At 50.2% G+C, this 17,340-nt stretch overlaps 15 non-coding genes across 15 annotated transcripts; all 15 read right to left on the bottom strand.

The window, feature by feature from the left end:
- Positions 1-177: 177 nt before the first annotated feature.
- LOC126226290 (5S ribosomal RNA) lies at positions 178-296 on the bottom strand. Its single transcript, XR_007543842.1, has one exon. It is a non-coding gene; the product is annotated as a 5S ribosomal RNA (ribosomal RNA).
- Positions 297-1,325: 1,029 nt separating this feature from the next.
- On the bottom strand, positions 1,326-1,444 carry LOC126226302 (5S ribosomal RNA). The gene has a single exon (XR_007543853.1). It is a non-coding gene; the product is annotated as a 5S ribosomal RNA (ribosomal RNA).
- A 1,029-nt stretch (positions 1,445-2,473) lies between these two features.
- Positions 2,474-2,592, bottom strand: LOC126226314 (5S ribosomal RNA). The gene has a single exon (XR_007543864.1). It is a non-coding gene; the product is annotated as a 5S ribosomal RNA (ribosomal RNA).
- A 1,030-nt stretch (positions 2,593-3,622) lies between these two features.
- LOC126226322 (5S ribosomal RNA) lies at positions 3,623-3,741 on the bottom strand. Its single transcript, XR_007543871.1, has one exon. It is a non-coding gene; the product is annotated as a 5S ribosomal RNA (ribosomal RNA).
- A 1,030-nt stretch (positions 3,742-4,771) lies between these two features.
- LOC126226323 (5S ribosomal RNA) lies at positions 4,772-4,890 on the bottom strand. Its single transcript, XR_007543872.1, has one exon. It is a non-coding gene; the product is annotated as a 5S ribosomal RNA (ribosomal RNA).
- A 1,030-nt stretch (positions 4,891-5,920) lies between these two features.
- Positions 5,921-6,038, bottom strand: LOC126226321 (5S ribosomal RNA). Its single transcript, XR_007543870.1, has one exon. It is a non-coding gene; the product is annotated as a 5S ribosomal RNA (ribosomal RNA).
- Positions 6,039-7,067: 1,029 nt separating this feature from the next.
- Positions 7,068-7,186, bottom strand: LOC126226291 (5S ribosomal RNA). The gene has a single exon (XR_007543843.1). It is a non-coding gene; the product is annotated as a 5S ribosomal RNA (ribosomal RNA).
- Positions 7,187-8,215: 1,029 nt separating this feature from the next.
- Positions 8,216-8,334, bottom strand: LOC126226292 (5S ribosomal RNA). The gene has a single exon (XR_007543844.1). It is a non-coding gene; the product is annotated as a 5S ribosomal RNA (ribosomal RNA).
- A 1,029-nt stretch (positions 8,335-9,363) lies between these two features.
- On the bottom strand, positions 9,364-9,482 carry LOC126226293 (5S ribosomal RNA). Its single transcript, XR_007543845.1, has one exon. It is a non-coding gene; the product is annotated as a 5S ribosomal RNA (ribosomal RNA).
- A 1,029-nt stretch (positions 9,483-10,511) lies between these two features.
- On the bottom strand, positions 10,512-10,630 carry LOC126226294 (5S ribosomal RNA). Its single transcript, XR_007543846.1, has one exon. It is a non-coding gene; the product is annotated as a 5S ribosomal RNA (ribosomal RNA).
- A 1,032-nt stretch (positions 10,631-11,662) lies between these two features.
- Positions 11,663-11,781, bottom strand: LOC126226295 (5S ribosomal RNA). The gene has a single exon (XR_007543847.1). It is a non-coding gene; the product is annotated as a 5S ribosomal RNA (ribosomal RNA).
- A 1,029-nt stretch (positions 11,782-12,810) lies between these two features.
- On the bottom strand, positions 12,811-12,929 carry LOC126226297 (5S ribosomal RNA). The gene has a single exon (XR_007543848.1). It is a non-coding gene; the product is annotated as a 5S ribosomal RNA (ribosomal RNA).
- A 1,029-nt stretch (positions 12,930-13,958) lies between these two features.
- LOC126226298 (5S ribosomal RNA) lies at positions 13,959-14,077 on the bottom strand. Its single transcript, XR_007543849.1, has one exon. It is a non-coding gene; the product is annotated as a 5S ribosomal RNA (ribosomal RNA).
- Positions 14,078-15,106: 1,029 nt separating this feature from the next.
- Positions 15,107-15,225, bottom strand: LOC126226299 (5S ribosomal RNA). The gene has a single exon (XR_007543850.1). It is a non-coding gene; the product is annotated as a 5S ribosomal RNA (ribosomal RNA).
- A 1,030-nt stretch (positions 15,226-16,255) lies between these two features.
- On the bottom strand, positions 16,256-16,374 carry LOC126226300 (5S ribosomal RNA). Its single transcript, XR_007543851.1, has one exon. It is a non-coding gene; the product is annotated as a 5S ribosomal RNA (ribosomal RNA).
- Positions 16,375-17,340: the final 966 nt, after the last annotated feature.

Here is a 17,340-nt window from a genome sequence, read left to right on the forward strand (position 1 = left end):
GGCGAACTTGGTTAGCACATTCTCCCTCAAACTGAGATATTTACTGCAATTTCATACCTTATGGTCATTACAGTAGTTTAAAATGCTTAAGGAAGTATCTTTGTCACTTCAGAAAGGTCGTATGGAAACAGGGCTGGCAGGGGTGGCTGTATATAAAAAAACAAGTAAATAAAGGGCGGCCAACAGCACCCGGTGTTCCCAGGCGGTCACCCATCCAAGTACTAACCGGGCCCGATGTTGCTTAACTTCGGTGATCGGACGAGAACCGGTGTAGTCAACATGGTATGGCCGTTGGCGCCCGTAAAATGTAGGCGCACGGCAGAATTCGCATTCGGTTCTTATCCCAAGACACACAAAATCATACTTTTCGGTCGAACTCAGGCGCATTATTTGTTATTGACAAATCGTCGGGTTAGCGCGAATGCAATCCTGAGTTCCAAAAATTATGCACCGGAAGGACGCGCTTCGTAGTTTTTTTTATTTTTTGTTAAATTTATACATTTATTTTTTAACATTAAATCGTTACAAGATAACATCTTTACAACAAAACATGAACAGAATTGTAATTGTAAGCACTTCCTTCCGCAATCCGACGTGCCAGCGGAGCGACTGCCGAGTTAGCGGGCGCGCCGCCGCGTGTGTGAGACGCACAGCTGCTCGTGGCACCTCCTGTCATCCGCTGGGCGCGTGCAGCCTTCGACACTCGCGGAAGACGCATCTTGTCCCTGGTGTCCAGTGGATGGCTGGCGCGCGGCCGACCGGCGTATGGCCTGTGCGGCGTGTGGCAGTGTCTTGTTGGAGGGCGCCACTGCTGGCGATGTGAGCTTCCTCGCCTCGCCTCCGCCTCAGACGAGATGTTTGCGTAATTTGCAGTGCATCCGCACCATTCCTATCGCTGTCCCTGTCCCCGCCCCGTCCCGACTTGTCCCGACTTTGCTCGACTGCCGCTCGCTGCCGCTCGGGTCGTGGCCCATATAACAGCGCAAGCACAAGAAACGTCTGCAGGAGATGACGAGACGAGACGAAAGAATAAATTTATGATTACATATCGAAGTAGGAATTGTACACCGCTACACAACAACAGGCGCTGACGTATTTCAGAACATATCTGCCGATTCGTACTGTTTTGTCGTTTTCAAAGACTTCCTGGCGAACTTGGTTAGCACATTCTCCCTCAAACTGAGATATTTACTGCAATTTCATACCTTATGGTCATTACAGTAGTTTAAAATGCTTAAGGAAGTATCTTTGTCACTTCAGAAAGGTCGTATGGAAACAGGGCTGGCAGGGGTGGCTGTATATAAAAAAACAAGTAAATAAAGGGCGGCCAACAGCACCCGGTGTTCCCAGGCGGTCACCCATCCAAGTACTAACCGGGCCCGATGTTGCTTAACTTCGGTGATCGGACGAGAACCGGTGTAGTCAACATGGTATGGCCGTTGGCGCCCGTAAAATGTAGGCGCACGGCAGAATTCGCATTCGGTTCTTATCCCAAGACACACAAAATCATACTTTTCGGTCGAACTCAGGCGCATTATTTGTTATTGACAAATCGTCGGGTTAGCGCGAATGCAATCCTGAGTTCCAAAAATTATGCACCGGAAGGACGCGCTTCGTAGTTTTTTTTATTTTTTGTTAAATTTATACATTTATTTTTTAACATTAAATCGTTACAAGATAACATCTTTACAACAAAACATGAACAGAATTGTAATTGTAAGCACTTCCTTCCGCAATCCGACGTGCCAGCGGAGCGACTGCCGAGTTAGCGGGCGCGCCGCCGCGTGTGTGAGACGCACAGCTGCTCGTGGCACCTCCTGTCATCCGCTGGGCGCGTGCAGCCTTCGACACTCGCGGAAGACGCATCTTGTCCCTGGTGTCCAGTGGATGGCTGGCGCGCGGCCGACCGGCGTATGGCCTGTGCGGCGTGTGGCAGTGTCTTGTTGGAGGGCGCCACTGCTGGCGATGTGAGCTTCCTCGCCTCGCCTCCGCCTCAGACGAGATGTTTGCGTAATTTGCAGTGCATCCGCACCATTCCTATCGCTGTCCCTGTCCCCGCCCCGTCCCGACTTGTCCCGACTTTGCTCGACTGCCGCTCGCTGCCGCTCGGGTCGTGGCCCATATAACAGCGCAAGCACAAGAAACGTCTGCAGGAGATGACGAGACGAGACGAAAGAATAAATTTATGATTACATATCGAAGTAGGAATTGTACACCGCTACACAACAACAGGCGCTGACGTATTTCAGAACATATCTGCCGATTCGTACTGTTTTGTCGTTTTCAAAGACTTCCTGGCGAACTTGGTTAGCACATTCTCCCTCAAACTGAGATATTTACTGCAATTTCATACCTTATGGTCATTACAGTAGTTTAAAATGCTTAAGGAAGTATCTTTGTCACTTCAGAAAGGTCGTATGGAAACAGGGCTGGCAGGGGTGGCTGTATATAAAAAAACAAGTAAATAAAGGGCGGCCAACAGCACCCGGTGTTCCCAGGCGGTCACCCATCCAAGTACTAACCGGGCCCGATGTTGCTTAACTTCGGTGATCGGACGAGAACCGGTGTAGTCAACATGGTATGGCCGTTGGCGCCCGTAAAATGTAGGCGCACGGCAGAATTCGCATTCGGTTCTTATCCCAAGACACACAAAATCATACTTTTCGGTCGAACTCAGGCGCATTATTTGTTATTGACAAATCGTCGGGTTAGCGCGAATGCAATCCTGAGTTCCAAAAATTATGCACCGGAAGGACGCGCTTCGTAGTTTTTTTTTATTTTTTGTTAAATTTATACATTTATTTTTTAACATTAAATCGTTACAAGATAACATCTTTACAACAAAACATGAACAGAATTGTAATTGTAAGCACTTCCTTCCGCAATCCGACGTGCCAGCGGAGCGACTGCCGAGTTAGCGGGCGCGCCGCCGCGTGTGTGAGACGCACAGCTGCTCGTGGCACCTCCTGTCATCCGCTGGGCGCGTGCAGCCTTCGACACTCGCGGAAGACGCATCTTGTCCCTGGTGTCCAGTGGATGGCTGGCGCGCGGCCGACCGGCGTATGGCCTGTGCGGCGTGTGGCAGTGTCTTGTTGGAGGGCGCCACTGCTGGCGATGTGAGCTTCCTCGCCTCGCCTCCGCCTCAGACGAGATGTTTGCGTAATTTGCAGTGCATCCGCACCATTCCTATCGCTGTCCCTGTCCCCGCCCCGTCCCGACTTGTCCCGACTTTGCTCGACTGCCGCTCGCTGCCGCTCGGGTCGTGGCCCATATAACAGCGCAAGCACAAGAAACGTCTGCAGGAGATGACGAGACGAGACGAAAGAATAAATTTATGATTACATATCGAAGTAGGAATTGTACACCGCTACACAACAACAGGCGCTGACGTATTTCAGAACATATCTGCCGATTCGTACTGTTTTGTCGTTTTCAAAGACTTCCTGGCGAACTTGGTTAGCACATTCTCCCTCAAACTGAGATATTTACTGCAATTTCATACCTTATGGTCATTACAGTAGTTTAAAATGCTTAAGGAAGTATCTTTGTCACTTCAGAAAGGTCGTATGGAAACAGGGCTGGCAGGGGTGGCTGTATATAAAAAAACAAGTAAATAAAGGGCGGCCAACAGCACCCGGTGTTCCCAGGCGGTCACCCATCCAAGTACTAACCGGGCCCGATGTTGCTTAACTTCGGTGATCGGACGAGAACCGGTGTAGTCAACATGGTATGGCCGTTGGCGCCCGTAAAATGTAGGCGCACGGCAGAATTCGCATTCGGTTCTTATCCCAAGACACACAAAATCATACTTTTCGGTCGAACTCAGGCGCATTATTTGTTATTGACAAATCGTCGGGTTAGCGCGAATGCAATCCTGAGTTCCAAAAATTATGCACCGGAAGGACGCGCTTCGTAGTTTTTTTTTATTTTTGTTAAATTTATACATTTATTTTTTAACATTAAATCGTTACAAGATAACATCTTTACAACAAAACATGAACAGAATTGTAATTGTAAGCACTTCCTTCCGCAATCCGACGTGCCAGCGGAGCGACTGCCGAGTTAGCGGGCGCGCCGCCGCGTGTGTGAGACGCACAGCTGCTCGTGGCACCTCCTGTCATCCGCTGGGCGCGTGCAGCCTTCGACACTCGCGGAAGACGCATCTTGTCCCTGGTGTCCAGTGGATGGCTGGCGCGCGGCCGACCGGCGTATGGCCTGTGCGGCGTGTGGCAGTGTCTTGTTGGAGGGCGCCACTGCTGGCGATGTGAGCTTCCTCGCCTCGCCTCCGCCTCAGACGAGATGTTTGCGTAATTTGCAGTGCATCCGCACCATTCCTATCGCTGTCCCTGTCCCCGCCCCGTCCCGACTTGTCCCGACTTTGCTCGACTGCCGCTCGCTGCCGCTCGGGTCGTGGCCCATATAACAGCGCAAGCACAAGAAACGTCTGCAGGAGATGACGAGACGAGACGAAAGAATAAATTTATGATTACATATCGAAGTAGGAATTGTACACCGCTACACAACAACAGGCGCTGACGTATTTCAGAACATATCTGCCGATTCGTACTGTTTTGTCGTTTTCAAAGACTTCCTGGCGAACTTGGTTAGCACATTCTCCCTCAAACTGAGATATTTTACTGCAATTTCATACCTTATGGTCATTACAGTAGTTTAAAATGCTTAAGGAAGTATCTTTGTCACTTCAGAAAGGTCGTATGGAAACAGGGCTGGCAGGGGTGGCTGTATATAAAAAAACAAGTAAATAAAGGGCGGCCAACAGCACCCGGTGTTCCCAGGCGGTCACCCATCCAAGTACTAACCGGGCCCGATGTTGCTTAACTTCGGTGATCGGACGAGAACCGGTGTAGTCAACATGGTATGGCCGTTGGCGCCCGTAAAATGTAGGCGCACGGCAGAATTCGCATTCGGTTCTTATCCCAAGACACACAAAATCATACTTTTCGGTCGAACTCAGGCGCATTATTTGTTATTGACAAATCGTCGGGTTAGCGCGAATGCAATCCTGAGTTCCAAAAATTATGCACCGGAAGGACGCGCTTCGTAGTTTTTTTTTATTTTTTGTTAAATTTATACATTTATTTTTTAACATTAAATCGTTACAAGATAACATCTTTACAACAAAACATGAACAGAATTGTAATTGTAAGCACTTCCTTCCGCAATCCGACGTGCCAGCGGAGCGACTGCCGAGTTAGCGGGCGCGCCGCCGCGTGTGTGAGACGCACAGCTGCTCGTGGCACCTCCTGTCATCCGCTGGGCGCGTGCAGCCTTCGACACTCGCGGAAGACGCATCTTGTCCCTGGTGTCCAGTGGATGGCTGGCGCGCGGCCGACCGGCGTATGGCCTGTGCGGCGTGTGGCAGTGTCTTGTTGGAGGGCGCCACTGCTGGCGATGTGAGCTTCCTCGCCTCGCCTCCGCCTCAGACGAGATGTTTGCGTAATTTGCAGTGCATCCGCACCATTCCTATCGCTGTCCCTGTCCCCGCCCCGTCCCGACTTGTCCCGACTTTGCTCGACTGCCGCTCGCTGCCGCTCGGGTCGTGGCCCATATAACAGCGCAAGCACAAGAAACGTCTGCAGGAGATGACGAGACGAGACGAAAGAATAAATTTATGATTACATATCGAAGTAGGAATTGTACACCGCTACACAACAACAGGCGCTGACGTATTTCAGAACATATCTGCCGATTCGTACTGTTTTGTCGTTTTCAAAGACTTCCTGGCGAACTTGGTTAGCACATTCTCCCTCAAACTGAGATATTTACTGCAATTTCATACCTTATGGTCATTACAGTAGTTTAAAATGCTTAAGGAAGTATCTTTGTCACTTCAGAAAGGTCGTATGGAAACAGGGCTGGCAGGGGTGGCTGTATATAAAAAAACAAGTAAATAAAGGGCGGCCAACAGCACCCGGTGTTCCAGGCGGTCACCCATCCAAGTACTAACCGGGCCCGATGTTGCTTAACTTCGGTGATCGGACGAGAACCGGTGTAGTCAACATGGTATGGCCGTTGGCGCCCGTAAAATGTAGGCGCACGGCAGAATTCGCATTCGGTTCTTATCCCAAGACACACAAAATCATACTTTTCGGTCGAACTCAGGCGCATTATTTGTTATTGACAAATCGTCGGGTTAGCGCGAATGCAATCCTGAGTTCCAAAAATTATGCACCGGAAGGACGCGCTTCGTAGTTTTTTTTATTTTTTGTTAAATTTATACATTTATTTTTTAACATTAAATCGTTACAAGATAACATCTTTACAACAAAACATGAACAGAATTGTAATTGTAAGCACTTCCTTCCGCAATCCGACGTGCCAGCGGAGCGACTGCCGAGTTAGCGGGCGCGCCGCCGCGTGTGTGAGACGCACAGCTGCTCGTGGCACCTCCTGTCATCCGCTGGGCGCGTGCAGCCTTCGACACTCGCGGAAGACGCATCTTGTCCCTGGTGTCCAGTGGATGGCTGGCGCGCGGCCGACCGGCGTATGGCCTGTGCGGCGTGTGGCAGTGTCTTGTTGGAGGGCGCCACTGCTGGCGATGTGAGCTTCCTCGCCTCGCCTCCGCCTCAGACGAGATGTTTGCGTAATTTGCAGTGCATCCGCACCATTCCTATCGCTGTCCCTGTCCCCGCCCCGTCCCGACTTGTCCCGACTTTGCTCGACTGCCGCTCGCTGCCGCTCGGGTCGTGGCCCATATAACAGCGCAAGCACAAGAAACGTCTGCAGGAGATGACGAGACGAGACGAAAGAATAAATTTATGATTACATATCGAAGTAGGAATTGTACACCGCTACACAACAACAGGCGCTGACGTATTTCAGAACATATCTGCCGATTCGTACTGTTTTGTCGTTTTCAAAGACTTCCTGGCGAACTTGGTTAGCACATTCTCCCTCAAACTGAGATATTTACTGCAATTTCATACCTTATGGTCATTACAGTAGTTTAAAATGCTTAAGGAAGTATCTTTGTCACTTCAGAAAGGTCGTATGGAAACAGGGCTGGCAGGGGTGGCTGTATATAAAAAAACAAGTAAATAAAGGGCGGCCAACAGCACCCGGTGTTCCCAGGCGGTCACCCATCCAAGTACTAACCGGGCCCGATGTTGCTTAACTTCGGTGATCGGACGAGAACCGGTGTAGTCAACATGGTATGGCCGTTGGCGCCCGTAAAATGTAGGCGCACGGCAGAATTCGCATTCGGTTCTTATCCCAAGACACACAAAATCATACTTTTCGGTCGAACTCAGGCGCATTATTTGTTATTGACAAATCGTCGGGTTAGCGCGAATGCAATCCTGAGTTCCAAAAATTATGCACCGGAAGGACGCGCTTCGTAGTTTTTTTTATTTTTTGTTAAATTTATACATTTATTTTTTAACATTAAATCGTTACAAGATAACATCTTTACAACAAAACATGAACAGAATTGTAATTGTAAGCACTTCCTTCCGCAATCCGACGTGCCAGCGGAGCGACTGCCGAGTTAGCGGGCGCGCCGCCGCGTGTGTGAGACGCACAGCTGCTCGTGGCACCTCCTGTCATCCGCTGGGCGCGTGCAGCCTTCGACACTCGCGGAAGACGCATCTTGTCCCTGGTGTCCAGTGGATGGCTGGCGCGCGGCCGACCGGCGTATGGCCTGTGCGGCGTGTGGCAGTGTCTTGTTGGAGGGCGCCACTGCTGGCGATGTGAGCTTCCTCGCCTCGCCTCCGCCTCAGACGAGATGTTTGCGTAATTTGCAGTGCATCCGCACCATTCCTATCGCTGTCCCTGTCCCCGCCCCGTCCCGACTTGTCCCGACTTTGCTCGACTGCCGCTCGCTGCCGCTCGGGTCGTGGCCCATATAACAGCGCAAGCACAAGAAACGTCTGCAGGAGATGACGAGACGAGACGAAAGAATAAATTTATGATTACATATCGAAGTAGGAATTGTACACCGCTACACAACAACAGGCGCTGACGTATTTCAGAACATATCTGCCGATTCGTACTGTTTTGTCGTTTTCAAAGACTTCCTGGCGAACTTGGTTAGCACATTCTCCCTCAAACTGAGATATTTACTGCAATTTCATACCTTATGGTCATTACAGTAGTTTAAAATGCTTAAGGAAGTATCTTTGTCACTTCAGAAAGGTCGTATGGAAACAGGGCTGGCAGGGGTGGCTGTATATAAAAAAACAAGTAAATAAAGGGCGGCCAACAGCACCCGGTGTTCCCAGGCGGTCACCCATCCAAGTACTAACCGGGCCCGATGTTGCTTAACTTCGGTGATCGGACGAGAACCGGTGTAGTCAACATGGTATGGCCGTTGGCGCCCGTAAAATGTAGGCGCACGGCAGAATTCGCATTCGGTTCTTATCCCAAGACACACAAAATCATACTTTTCGGTCGAACTCAGGCGCATTATTTGTTATTGACAAATCGTCGGGTTAGCGCGAATGCAATCCTGAGTTCCAAAAATTATGCACCGGAAGGACGCGCTTCGTAGTTTTTTTTATTTTTTGTTAAATTTATACATTTATTTTTTAACATTAAATCGTTACAAGATAACATCTTTACAACAAAACATGAACAGAATTGTAATTGTAAGCACTTCCTTCCGCAATCCGACGTGCCAGCGGAGCGACTGCCGAGTTAGCGGGCGCGCCGCCGCGTGTGTGAGACGCACAGCTGCTCGTGGCACCTCCTGTCATCCGCTGGGCGCGTGCAGCCTTCGACACTCGCGGAAGACGCATCTTGTCCCTGGTGTCCAGTGGATGGCTGGCGCGCGGCCGACCGGCGTATGGCCTGTGCGGCGTGTGGCAGTGTCTTGTTGGAGGGCGCCACTGCTGGCGATGTGAGCTTCCTCGCCTCGCCTCCGCCTCAGACGAGATGTTTGCGTAATTTGCAGTGCATCCGCACCATTCCTATCGCTGTCCCTGTCCCCGCCCCGTCCCGACTTGTCCCGACTTTGCTCGACTGCCGCTCGCTGCCGCTCGGGTCGTGGCCCATATAACAGCGCAAGCACAAGAAACGTCTGCAGGAGATGACGAGACGAGACGAAAGAATAAATTTATGATTACATATCGAAGTAGGAATTGTACACCGCTACACAACAACAGGCGCTGACGTATTTCAGAACATATCTGCCGATTCGTACTGTTTTGTCGTTTTCAAAGACTTCCTGGCGAACTTGGTTAGCACATTCTCCCTCAAACTGAGATATTTACTGCAATTTCATACCTTATGGTCATTACAGTAGTTTAAAATGCTTAAGGAAGTATCTTTGTCACTTCAGAAAGGTCGTATGGAAACAGGGCTGGCAGGGGTGGCTGTATATAAAAAAACAAGTAAATAAAGGGCGGCCAACAGCACCCGGTGTTCCCAGGCGGTCACCCATCCAAGTACTAACCGGGCCCGATGTTGCTTAACTTCGGTGATCGGACGAGAACCGGTGTAGTCAACATGGTATGGCCGTTGGCGCCCGTAAAATGTAGGCGCACGGCAGAATTCGCATTCGGTTCTTATCCCAAGACACACAAAATCATACTTTTCGGTCGAACTCAGGCGCATTATTTGTTATTGACAAATCGTCGGGTTAGCGCGAATGCAATCCTGAGTTCCAAAAATTATGCACCGGAAGGACGCGCTTCGTAGTTTTTTTTATTTTTTGTTAAATTTATACATTTATTTTTTAACATTAAATCGTTACAAGATAACATCTTTACAACAAAACATGAACAGAATTGTAATTGTAAGCACTTCCTTCCGCAATCCGACGTGCCAGCGGAGCGACTGCCGAGTTAGCGGGCGCGCCGCCGCGTGTGTGAGACGCACAGCTGCTCGTGGCACCTCCTGTCATCCGCTGGGCGCGTGCAGCCTTCGACACTCGCGGAAGACGCATCTTGTCCCTGGTGTCCAGTGGATGGCTGGCGCGCGGCCGACCGGCGTATGGCCTGTGCGGCGTGTGGCAGTGTCTTGTTGGAGGGCGCCACTGCTGGCGATGTGAGCTTCCTCGCCTCGCCTCCGCCTCAGACGAGATGTTTGCGTAATTTGCAGTGCATCCGCACCATTCCTATCGCTGTCCCTGTCCCCGCCCCGTCCCGACTTGTCCCGACTTTGCTCGACTGCCGCTCGCTGCCGCTCGGGTCGTGGCCCATATAACAGCGCAAGCACAAGAAACGTCTGCAGGAGATGACGAGACGAGACGAAAGAATAAATTTATGATTACATATCGAAGTAGGAATTGTACACCGCTACACAACAACAGGCGCTGACGTATTTCAGAACATATCTGCCGATTCGTACTGTTTTGTCGTTTTCAAAGACTTCCTGGCGAACTTGGTTAGCACATTCTCCCTCAAACTGAGATATTTACTGCAATTTCATACCTTATGGTCATTACAGTAGTTTAAAATGCTTAAGGAAGTATCTTTGTCACTTCAGAAAGGTCGTATGGAAACAGGGCTGGCAGGGGTGGCTGTATATAAAAAAACAAGTAAATAAAGGGCGGCCAACAGCACCCGGTGTTCCCAGGCGGTCACCCATCCAAGTACTAACCGGGCCCGATGTTGCTTAACTTCGGTGATCGGACGAGAACCGGTGTAGTCAACATGGTATGGCCGTTGGCGCCCGTAAAATGTAGGCGCACGGCAGAATTCGCATTCGGTTCTTATCCCAAGACACACAAAATCATACTTTTCGGTCGAACTCAGGCGCATTATTTGTTATTGACAAATCGTCGGGTTAGCGCGAATGCAATCCTGAGTTCCAAAAATTATGCACCGGAAGGACGCGCTTCGTAGTTTTTTTTTATTTTTTGTTAAATTTATACATTTATTTTTTAACATTAAATCGTTACAAGATAACATCTTTACAACAAAACATGAACAGAATTGTAATTGTAAGCACTTCCTTCCGCAATCCGACGTGCCAGCGGAGCGACTGCCGAGTTAGCGGGCGCGCGCCGCCGCGTGTGTGAGACGCACAGCTGCTCGTGGCACCTCCTGTCATCCGCTGGGCGCGTGCAGCCTTCGACACTCGCGGAAGACGCATCTTGTCCCTGGTGTCCAGTGGATGGCTGGCGCGCGGCCGACCGGCGTATGGCCTGTGCGGCGTGTGGCAGTGTCTTGTTGGAGGGCGCCACTGCTGGCGATGTGAGCTTCCTCGCCTCGCCTCCGCCTCAGACGAGATGTTTGCGTAATTTGCAGTGCATCCGCACCATTCCTATCGCTGTCCCTGTCCCCGCCCCGTCCCGACTTGTCCCGACTTTGCTCGACTGCCGCTCGCTGCCGCTCGGGTCGTGGCCCATATAACAGCGCAAGCACAAGAAACGTCTGCAGGAGATGACGAGACGAGACGAAAGAATAAATTTATGATTACATATCGAAGTAGGAATTGTACACCGCTACACAACAACAGGCGCTGACGTATTTCAGAACATATCTGCCGATTCGTACTGTTTTGTCGTTTTCAAAGACTTCCTGGCGAACTTGGTTAGCACATTCTCCCTCAAACTGAGATATTTACTGCAATTTCATACCTTATGGTCATTACAGTAGTTTAAAATGCTTAAGGAAGTATCTTTGTCACTTCAGAAAGGTCGTATGGAAACAGGGCTGGCAGGGGTGGCTGTATATAAAAAAACAAGTAAATAAAGGGCGGCCAACAGCACCCGGTGTTCCCAGGCGGTCACCCATCCAAGTACTAACCGGGCCCGATGTTGCTTAACTTCGGTGATCGGACGAGAACCGGTGTAGTCAACATGGTATGGCCGTTGGCGCCCGTAAAATGTAGGCGCACGGCAGAATTCGCATTCGGTTCTTATCCCAAGACACACAAAATCATACTTTTCGGTCGAACTCAGGCGCATTATTTGTTATTGACAAATCGTCGGGTTAGCGCGAATGCAATCCTGAGTTCCAAAAATTATGCACCGGAAGGACGCGCTTCGTAGTTTTTTTTATTTTTTGTTAAATTTATACATTTATTTTTTAACATTAAATCGTTACAAGATAACATCTTTACAACAAAACATGAACAGAATTGTAATTGTAAGCACTTCCTTCCGCAATCCGACGTGCCAGCGGAGCGACTGCCGAGTTAGCGGGCGCGCCGCCGCGTGTGTGAGACGCACAGCTGCTCGTGGCACCTCCTGTCATCCGCTGGGCGCGTGCAGCCTTCGACACTCGCGGAAGACGCATCTTGTCCCTGGTGTCCAGTGGATGGCTGGCGCGCGGCCGACCGGCGTATGGCCTGTGCGGCGTGTGGCAGTGTCTTGTTGGAGGGCGCCACTGCTGGCGATGTGAGCTTCCTCGCCTCGCCTCCGCCTCAGACGAGATGTTTGCGTAATTTGCAGTGCATCCGCACCATTCCTATCGCTGTCCCTGTCCCCGCCCCGTCCCGACTTGTCCCGACTTTGCTCGACTGCCGCTCGCTGCCGCTCGGGTCGTGGCCCATATAACAGCGCAAGCACAAGAAACGTCTGCAGGAGATGACGAGACGAGACGAAAGAATAAATTTATGATTACATATCGAAGTAGGAATTGTACACCGCTACACAACAACAGGCGCTGACGTATTTCAGAACATATCTGCCGATTCGTACTGTTTTGTCGTTTTCAAAGACTTCCTGGCGAACTTGGTTAGCACATTCTCCCTCAAACTGAGATATTTACTGCAATTTCATACCTTATGGTCATTACAGTAGTTTAAAATGCTTAAGGAAGTATCTTTGTCACTTCAGAAAGGTCGTATGGAAACAGGGCTGGCAGGGGTGGCTGTATATAAAAAAACAAGTAAATAAAGGGCGGCCAACAGCACCCGGTGTTCCCAGGCGGTCACCCATCCAAGTACTAACCGGGCCCGATGTTGCTTAACTTCGGTGATCGGACGAGAACCGGTGTAGTCAACATGGTATGGCCGTTGGCGCCCGTAAAATGTAGGCGCACGGCAGAATTCGCATTCGGTTCTTATCCCAAGACACACAAAATCATACTTTTCGGTCGAACTCAGGCGCATTATTTGTTATTGACAAATCGTCGGGTTAGCGCGAATGCAATCCTGAGTTCCAAAAATTATGCACCGGAAGGACGCGCTTCGTAGTTTTTTTTATTTTTTGTTAAATTTATACATTTATTTTTTAACATTAAATCGTTACAAGATAACATCTTTACAACAAAACATGAACAGAATTGTAATTGTAAGCACTTCCTTCCGCAATCCGACGTGCCAGCGGAGCGACTGCCGAGTTAGCGGGCGCGCCGCCGCGTGTGTGAGACGCACAGCTGCTCGTGGCACCTCCTGTCATCCGCTGGGCGCGTGCAGCCTTCGACACTCGCGGAAGACGCATCTTGTCCCTGGTGTCCAGTGGATGGCTGGCGCGCGGCCGACCGGCGTATGGCCTGTGCGGCGTGTGGCAGTGTCTTGTTGGAGGGCGCCACTGCTGGCGATGTGAGCTTCCTCGCCTCGCCTCCGCCTCAGACGAGATGTTTGCGTAATTTGCAGTGCATCCGCACCATTCCTATCGCTGTCCCTGTCCCCGCCCCGTCCCGACTTGTCCCGACTTTGCTCGACTGCCGCTCGCTGCCGCTCGGGTCGTGGCCCATATAACAGCGCAAGCACAAGAAACGTCTGCAGGAGATGACGAGACGAGACGAAAGAATAAATTTATGATTACATATCGAAGTAGGAATTGTACACCGCTACACAACAACAGGCGCTGACGTATTTCAGAACATATCTGCCGATTCGTACTGTTTTGTCGTTTTCAAAGACTTCCTGGCGAACTTGGTTAGCACATTCTCCCTCAAACTGAGATATTTACTGCAATTTCATACCTTATGGTCATTACAGTAGTTTAAAATGCTTAAGGAAGTATCTTTGTCACTTCAGAAAGGTCGTATGGAAACAGGGCTGGCAGGGGTGGCTGTATATAAAAAAACAAGTAAATAAAGGGCGGCCAACAGCACCCGGTGTTCCCAGGCGGTCACCCATCCAAGTACTAACCGGGCCCGATGTTGCTTAACTTCGGTGATCGGACGAGAACCGGTGTAGTCAACATGGTATGGCCGTTGGCGCCCGTAAAATGTAGGCGCACGGCAGAATTCGCATTCGGTTCTTATCCCAAGACACACAAAATCATACTTTTCGGTCGAACTCAGGCGCATTATTTGTTATTGACAAATCGTCGGGTTAGCGCGAATGCAATCCTGAGTTCCAAAAATTATGCACCGGAAGGACGCGCTTCGTAGTTTTTTTTATTTTTTGTTAAATTTATACATTTATTTTTTAACATTAAATCGTTACAAGATAACATCTTTACAACAAAACATGAACAGAATTGTAATTGTAAGCACTTCCTTCCGCAATCCGACGTGCCAGCGGAGCGACTGCCGAGTTAGCGGGCGCGCCGCCGCGTGTGTGAGACGCACAGCTGCTCGTGGCACCTCCTGTCATCCGCTGGGCGCGTGCAGCCTTCGACACTCGCGGAAGACGCATCTTGTCCCTGGTGTCCAGTGGATGGCTGGCGCGCGGCCGACCGGCGTATGGCCTGTGCGGCGTGTGGCAGTGTCTTGTTGGAGGGCGCCACTGCTGGCGATGTGAGCTTCCTCGCCTCGCCTCCGCCTCAGACGAGATGTTTGCGTAATTTGCAGTGCATCCGCACCATTCCTATCGCTGTCCCTGTCCCCGCCCCGTCCCGACTTGTCCCGACTTTGCTCGACTGCCGCTCGCTGCCGCTCGGGTCGTGGCCCATATAACAGCGCAAGCACAAGAAACGTCTGCAGGAGATGACGAGACGAGACGAAAGAATAAATTTATGATTACATATCGAAGTAGGAATTGTACACCGCTACACAACAACAGGCGCTGACGTATTTCAGAACATATCTGCCGATTCGTACTGTTTTGTCGTTTTCAAAGACTTCCTGGCGAACTTGGTTAGCACATTCTCCCTCAAACTGAGATATTTACTGCAATTTCATACCTTATGGTCATTACAGTAGTTTAAAATGCTTAAGGAAGTATCTTTGTCACTTCAGAAAGGTCGTATGGAAACAGGGCTGGCAGGGGTGGCTGTATATAAAAAAACAAGTAAATAAAGGGCGGCCAACAGCACCCGGTGTTCCCAGGCGGTCACCCATCCAAGTACTAACCGGGCCCGATGTTGCTTAACTTCGGTGATCGGACGAGAACCGGTGTAGTCAACATGGTATGGCCGTTGGCGCCCGTAAAATGTAGGCGCACGGCAGAATTCGCATTCGGTTCTTATCCCAAGACACACAAAATCATACTTTTCGGTCGAACTCAGGCGCATTATTTGTTATTGACAAATCGTCGGGTTAGCGCGAATGCAATCCTGAGTTCCAAAAATTATGCACCGGAAGGACGCGCTTCGTAGTTTTTTTTTATTTTTTGTTAAATTTATACATTTATTTTTTAACATTAAATCGTTACAAGATAACATCTTTACAACAAAACATGAACAGAATTGTAATTGTAAGCACTTCCTTCCGCAATCCGACGTGCCAGCGGAGCGACTGCCGAGTTAGCGGGCGCGCCGCCGCGTGTGTGAGACGCACAGCTGCTCGTGGCACCTCCTGTCATCCGCTGGGCGCGTGCAGCCTTCGACACTCGCGGAAGACGCATCTTGTCCCTGGTGTCCAGTGGATGGCTGGCGCGCGGCCGACCGGCGTATGGCCTGTGCGGCGTGTGGCAGTGTCTTGTTGGAGGGCGCCACTGCTGGCGATGTGAGCTTCCTCGCCTCGCCTCCGCCTCAGACGAGATGTTTGCGTAATTTGCAGTGCATCCGCACCATTCCTATCGCTGTCCCTGTCCCCGCCCCGTCCCGACTTGTCCCGACTTTGCTCGACTGCCGCTCGCTGCCGCTCGGGTCGTGGCCCATATAACAGCGCAAGCACAAGAAACGTCTGCAGGAGATGACGAGACGAGACGAAAGAATAAATTTATGATTACATATCGAAGTAGGAATTGTACACCGCTACACAACAACAGGCGCTGACGTATTTCAGAACATATCTGCCGATTCGTACTGTTTTGTCGTTTTCAAAGACTTCCTGGCGAACTTGGTTAGCACATTCTCCCTCAAACTGAGATATTTACTGCAATTTCATACCTTATGGTCATTACAGTAGTTTAAAATGCTTAAGGAAGTATCTTTGTCACTTCAGAAAGGTCGTATGGAAACAGGGCTGGCAGGGGTGGCTGTATATAAAAAAACAAGTAAATAAAGGGCGGCCAACAGCACCCGGTGTTCCCAGGCGGTCACCCATCCAAGTACTAACCGGGCCCGATGTTGCTTAACTTCGGTGATCGGACGAGAACCGGTGTAGTCAACATGGTATGGCCGTTGGCGCCCGTAAAATGTAGGCGCACGGCAGAATTCGCATTCGGTTCTTATCCCAAGACACACAAAATCATACTTTTCGGTCGAACTCAGGCGCATTATTTGTTATTGACAAATCGTCGGGTTAGCGCGAATGCAATCCTGAGTTCCAAAAATTATGCACCGGAAGGACGCGCTTCGTAGTTTTTTTTATTTTTTGTTAAATTTATACATTTATTTTTTAACATTAAATCGTTACAAGATAACATCTTTACAACAAAACATGAACAGAATTGTAATTGTAAGCACTTCCTTCCGCAATCCGACGTGCCAGCGGAGCGACTGCCGAGTTAGCGGGCGCGCCGCCGCGTGTGTGAGACGCACAGCTGCTCGTGGCACCTCCTGTCATCCGCTGGGCGCGTGCAGCCTTCGACACTCGCGGAAGACGCATCTTGTCCCTGGTGTCCAGTGGATGGCTGGCGCGCGGCCGACCGGCGTATGGCCTGTGCGGCGTGTGGCAGTGTCTTGTTGGAGGGCGCCACTGCTGGCGATGTGAGCTTCCTCGCCTCGCCTCCGCCTCAGACGAGATGTTTGCGTAATTTGCAGTGCATCCGCACCATTCCTATCGCTGTCCCTGTCCCCGCCCCGTCCCGACTTGTCCCGACTTTGCTCGACTGCCGCTCGCTGCCGCTCGGGTCGTGGCCCATATAACAGCGCAAGCACAAGAAACGTCTGCAGGAGATGACGAGACGAGACGAAAGAATAAATTTATGATTACATATCGAAGTAGGAATTGTACACCGCTACACAACAACAGGCGCTGACGTATTTCAGAACATATCTGCCGATTCGTACTGTTTTGTCGTTTTCAAAGACTTCCTGGCGAACTTGGTTAGCACATTCTCCCTCAAACTGAGATATTTACTGCAATTTCATACCTTATGGTCATTACAGTAGTTTAAAATGCTTAAGGAAGTATCTTTGTCACTTCAGAA

Source organism: Schistocerca nitens, unplaced genomic scaffold, assembly GCF_023898315.1.
Source record: "Schistocerca nitens isolate TAMUIC-IGC-003100 unplaced genomic scaffold, iqSchNite1.1 HiC_scaffold_301, whole genome shotgun sequence".
NCBI classification, from domain to species: domain Eukaryota; kingdom Metazoa; phylum Arthropoda; class Insecta; order Orthoptera; family Acrididae; genus Schistocerca; species Schistocerca nitens.